The sequence below is a fragment of the Pelobates fuscus genome, chromosome 4 (assembly GCF_036172605.1).
Source record: "Pelobates fuscus isolate aPelFus1 chromosome 4, aPelFus1.pri, whole genome shotgun sequence".
Classification (NCBI taxonomy): domain Eukaryota; kingdom Metazoa; phylum Chordata; class Amphibia; order Anura; family Pelobatidae; genus Pelobates; species Pelobates fuscus.
This window is the reverse complement of record NC_086320.1, coordinates 132,379,224-132,385,223: the sequence shown is the minus strand read 5'-3', so window position 1 is coordinate 132,385,223 and position 6,000 is coordinate 132,379,224.

The following is a 6,000-nucleotide window of genomic DNA, read 5'->3' as shown; positions in this document are numbered from 1 at the left end:
TTTGCCTTAGATGAAATCTCCTTTTTTCCAGCCTAAATGTGTGACCTCATGTCCTATGTATAGCCCTGTTTATGAATAGATTTCCAGATAATGGTTGGTACTGGCCCGAATATGTTTGTATAATGTTATCATATCCCCTCTGAGGCACCGTTTTTCCAAACTAAAGAGAGTTACATTTTTTAACCTTTCTTCATAACTAAAATGCTCCATTCCTTTTATCAATGTTGTAGCTCGTCTCTGCACTTTTTCTAGTGCCATGATATCCTTCTTTAAAACAGGTTACCAAAACTGCAAAGCAGTTTATAAAGCGATTTATAAAGAGGCAAAATTATATTTTCATTCTGACAATTGATACCCCTATTTATACATGACAAAACCTTACTGTCTGCAGATTGACATTGCATATTGCTGCCTAATTTGTTGTCTATAATAATTCCCAAATCCTTCTCGCGCGGGGTTATCCCTAAGTCACTACCATTTAGGGTGTAAGTTGCTTATGCATTCTTGACCCCAAAGTGCATAACTTTTCATTTCTCTATGTTAAATTTAATCTGCCATTTTAGTGCCCAATCCCCCAATCTATCCAAATCCCTCTGCAGAAAAGCAATATCCTGCTCACATTTTATTTTACAGAGTTTTGTGTCATCTGCAAACACGGAAACATGGCTTTCGATGCCCATTTCAAGATCATTTATAAATATGTTAAAAAGAAGTGGTCCTAAAACAGAACCCTGAGGGACACCACTTACCACTTTTGTCCAGCCTGAAAATTGACCATTAATGACAATTTGTTGTACTCTATCCTTAAGCCAATGTTCCACCCAAGAACAAGAAAAATCATCTAGACCAATTTCTTTTAGTTTGCAGACTAACCTTTTGTGAGGAACCATATCAAATGCCTTGGCAAAATCCAAGTAGATCACATCCACTTCAACACCCTGATCTATACTTCTACTTAGTAAGGAGGAATCTATGGCTGTAATTTTTCAAATCCATGTTACAAAAACCTTACAGCAAATCCTTGTTACAAAAGCCTTATAGCAAACAGGGGAAGTGCTATAGCAAACAAAAATAATGCTAATGTAAACAAAGCCCTAGGACCAAATGGTATTCCCCTACATGGACTTAGGAAGCTTAGTGTAGAAATACACATATCACTATTTTGAACCTTTCTCGATCATTTTCTTTCAGGAATCAGAGGATTAAAGAAAAGCAGATGTGGTGCCTATATTTAAAAATAAATAGATAAAAGCTCAAACCAGAATCTACAGAAATGTGGACTATCATTTAATACAGATATGTTTTAGTACCTATGAATGTAGCCTGTCCGTTTTGACTACCCATCTATATCCTTCCTTTATAACCGATGTTAAGTTGACTGTTAATATATTTATGAAAATCTGGGTTATGCCTTTATATATGATGCCAATGTACACAATATTCGATCGTATGCAAATGTTGTATCTTCTCATGTGTGGAAAATAAATAAACAGAAATTAAACACGAAAAAAATTATAATCTCATATCCTAACATCCTCATGACCACTTGACTATTTAAACACATGATCCTTTGCACTCACAGTGTGTCACACTGAGATGAAAGCTGTATTACTAGTGTGCGTTTAAATAAGATTTATTGATATATTTGATCTCAGTTTCTCTCTTTATCCTCAATTTCCTTACTATTATTATTACATTTATATAGTGCCAATAAATTCCATAGCACTTTACAATGGGTGACTAGTTTCTGACTGCTGGCTTCCATTCCATCTCCAAGCTTACTGATTAGATGCCGTGCTTTAGTAAATACAGGCATACCAACCCAAGCTTCTGATTACCAACTCCAGTACACATCCTACTGACTTGGTACTGAGCTTCTGGAAATCCTGGTATTAAAGTATTTGGCTGGATAATGCATGTTGTGTGCTGTGTACTACCCCAGTTGGATTTACAGATTTATGATTTGGACTTGACATAAATACTCCCTTCTGTTCTAATTCTCAACATATCAATAAAAAAAAAATTAAAAAAAAGATTCTCCGATCCATGACAGAAATTATTTTTGTAGGTCTACCTGACTGATTTCCACAATAGTAAGCACTATTGAATCTCAGTTTACCCAGCTTTTGCATCGCAAAAACTTTGCTGCTTCTCATGCTACTTGCAATGTTACTGAACTAACTCATCACAATTGTTACACGCAGCAAAGATGTTAATTATCTAAGTAATTGTTTTTGTCTCTTAGGATACAAACAAAAGTCTGTTAATTTAAAAAAGAACACATATCATCCCTTTGACCTAACAGAAAACATGGATCAATAATGTTGTATACTTTCTGACAAGTTACAAAAATAAGAATCTTATGCCCAGAAGATTCTTCTTTTAACTCACATTCCACTTTTAATGCTAGTGTATGGTTTGATATTTAAAAGGGCATCTGTAGGCACTGTAATTGCTTAATTCATTGCAGTGACTACAGTATCTGGAGTCCACTAGTACAGCCCTTTCATCCAAACAGTTGTTGTTAAACAGTTTTTAAGATTTAAATGCTAAACAAGAACCCTTGGGAATGATGTCATATGTAGTCTGGGCACTTGGTGTCTTAATTAGTTCTGATGTTTATTTTAAGATCCTTGCTGTTGATTTGAACACCTGAAATCCAAATATTTACTCATATGTATTGTGTGTTTTTATACCACTATTAAGGGTTAGAGAGATACTCTTATTCACCATTCTCACTAGGCGCAGTCACCTTTATTTTCTGAATTAACTAGATATCCATACCCGTAAAACACTTTTCAAGCGCATTGTTTTTTTTTTTGTTTTTTTTTTTTTACAGATCTCAACATTAAATTCAATGATTTTTTGTGGATAAATCATTTGAAGTGTTTTTCTAACAGATTGCATCATTTGATGAGCTTATTCAAAAACATTGAGTACTTAGCTGGCAGCAGTCTATGCTGGATTGATAGGTACAACCTATTGGAGGAGACTGTGTAAAGAAAAACTGTCACATCTGGGATTTTTGCATAATCCATAGCTGACACATTAGCTATTAGTTAGCCTTTTTTATTTATCTATTTATTTATTTTTATATTGCATGCCTGACTGTCTAAAAGCATACCAAAAGCATAGCATGTAAATGAATTCAACTTGCGCATGTTTAAACATCACTCTGGAAAGAATGCATGAGTGTTCACATGTGTCACATACGTCATTGCTCTGCATTTACCAGGAGCATAACCGAGTGATGATGAAGACTAAACTTGGAAAAGCAGAAGAGGTAAGTGTGTTTTTTACTCTGCTCCACTGTTTACCCTAATAAACACTTCAACAGAGTTTAGTGGGGTGAGTAATGAGGAACTGTCCAAGGAAGTTCCCTTTAACAGTTGAAAATAATGAATTCATTCAAATTCATTCAAATTATTTTATTAGTTTACTCATCAGAATCATCCAATACATTTTTTCTACTGACTTATATGAAGGAATTTAAACCTTGGAGGGGGGATGTAGTGCAGATCTGCTTTACACTTTCTGGGTTAAGTTATTCTTTTCATGATACTGCTACTTTTCTTGAAAAAAATATAAACATAAAGAGATTATTCTATTTTGTGGGATAAAATGAAATTATGTTTTACCACATTCTATGATATAATTCAAAGAAATTCTTAAACTCCAAAACAAACTTAAAAATTAAGGTCCAGGATGGATTAGAATGTAGAGTGATCAAGCACATGCATCTAGGAGTCCAAATGTAAGGGCAATATTACTCTTCTACATCGTAGATAAAGAATATTAGAACCCAGCACAAATAAAGGCACAGACAAAATGGAAAATTGATACTTAGAGTAACAATACTTCCTAATCTAAAAACAAATATTGAACAAAAAGATCATAAGGCAGTATTGCAAATATATTCAAATATAGATCAATTTAAGAAATCTTACAAGTGGCAACCCCCACACTACCTGGACTCAAACGTATAGAGCATAACTGTCAAGTACATAATCCTGGCTGCCTTATAAGTCCAATGATCTTGACATGAGCTCCAACCTGAGAAGGCACCAAATTAGCTCAGCTCAGTTTGATTGGATAACTGGTAAATGTGCAGGACATGTATCCAATGCCAGAACTTCTCCTTTACCGCTCACAAGTCTCAGTGAAAGGCCATTATGCAAACTACAATGTCATCCTGGTCCCAATACACCAACAGTTTCATTTGACAATACTATACTGTGTCACCTTACCATCTTAAATATATATCTAGCAAATTAAAAAATGTAAAATTATGGATACCTCCCTTTTCAATGTACCTCTGATAAATAATAAAAAAGGTGGTTGTTATACAAAGTTAGCATTACTCATTATACTATTTCCCTTTCTTAGCATATATTAATAGGAATTATTGTATGTACATAAAAAACAACAACATACAAAACATTGTGTAAACTGTATAAATAATAAATATGTGGTATGAGTCTTTGAGATAGTCACTCACAATCTTACTGTAAAAATGAAAATACCCACAAAACAATTGAAGGAGCTGTGGATAGATGGCAAAACATGTTTCATAATGCTGTAGAGCAATTTAGCAGTTTACCTTTGTTTTTATCTTTATTTATAGTCTTGGCAAGGCAAGCAAGCCTGTCTTTATTTGTATCAATAAAGATATTTCTTTTTCGAAAGCTTACTGCCTCATGTTTCACCTTTGCCATTTTCATTGTATGGCAAACTGCCCAACCGTATTTGGGGAGAAAAATAAAAAATAGTTTGAAATCAGGTTGGTCTAACAAGTGTGCTGCAACAATTCATAGAGAAAATACATAGAGTTCATAAAGCATTATAAACTTTAATTAAAACACCTAGCAAAGAAACAAGAGCCCTGAGGATTCGTTCGCCCACCCTTTGAAGATGCTGCCTGATCTGCAAAATGATTGTTGGGCTCTTCTTTTAAATCCAGGTCTAAACCACAGCTTTAATATAACAATTTTGCTGTAGGCACAAATAACTTTTAAATCATTTAAACACAGTTAAAGAAGTCATCTTATTTCAAGTTGAATACAAAGCAGAAATCTCTCTCTCTAAATATATATTTTATATATCTTAGAAAATACAAATGTCCGTAAATCTTAATTTGCTGTCCTCTTTGTGTTTGGGGTTCCTGTCCACTTGGGTTATACAATTCACAGGCAATAACAGGTCCTTCACCTCTAAAGCAATGAAGAATCACAATCGCCAATCCCAATGTGGAAGCAGAAACATTACCCAATTAGATGTGGAAGTTTTCAAAAATTCACAAGCTTTTTTCCACCATTTGAAATGTGGCATAATGCGATCAGGTAAAAAAAAAAATTGGTTATAGGATAAGGGATTGTGTTGCCTTAAAACTTTGCTTCAGAGCTCAGAAGATATAAAGAAGTACTTTAACTTCACAAAACGTGTTGTGCATCAATTGCCCATTTTTATTTCCTCCTAAGACTATGGCACATTTGAAATGGAGGAATTATGGTTATAATTTGTTTTACATTTCTTTACATTTCTACAACTGATAGAGGTGTTTACCTTTCTGATATTGAAGCGTGCACAGGAAATGCCTTCATGAGATGAATTGGATAAGCATCCTCCTTTTCTCACGTTGTCACTGGTGACAGTGATTGTTCATTACAAAGGACACAAACCAAACATGGAGGGGGCGAAAGAGGAAGGAAAACATACAGTTCTGAAAATATGATTAGACTTAGCCATTTTATCAAAGAGAACAGTAAGTTCACATTTATTTTGTGCTCTTATCTGCAAAATAAATCTGGTTACAATTAAAAAATAGAGTGAGCTACATGTAAAGTAACTGAAGTAGATTTTTTGAAAGAACAAATGCTGTTAAATTTGGTAAGGCTTTGATAGTAATATCTTAGTGATCCACGGGCAATGGTTCTTTATAATTCAGATAAACTGCTTGAAGCAAAGCTTTAAAACCTTCAATTTAATGTACCGGATGCTCAT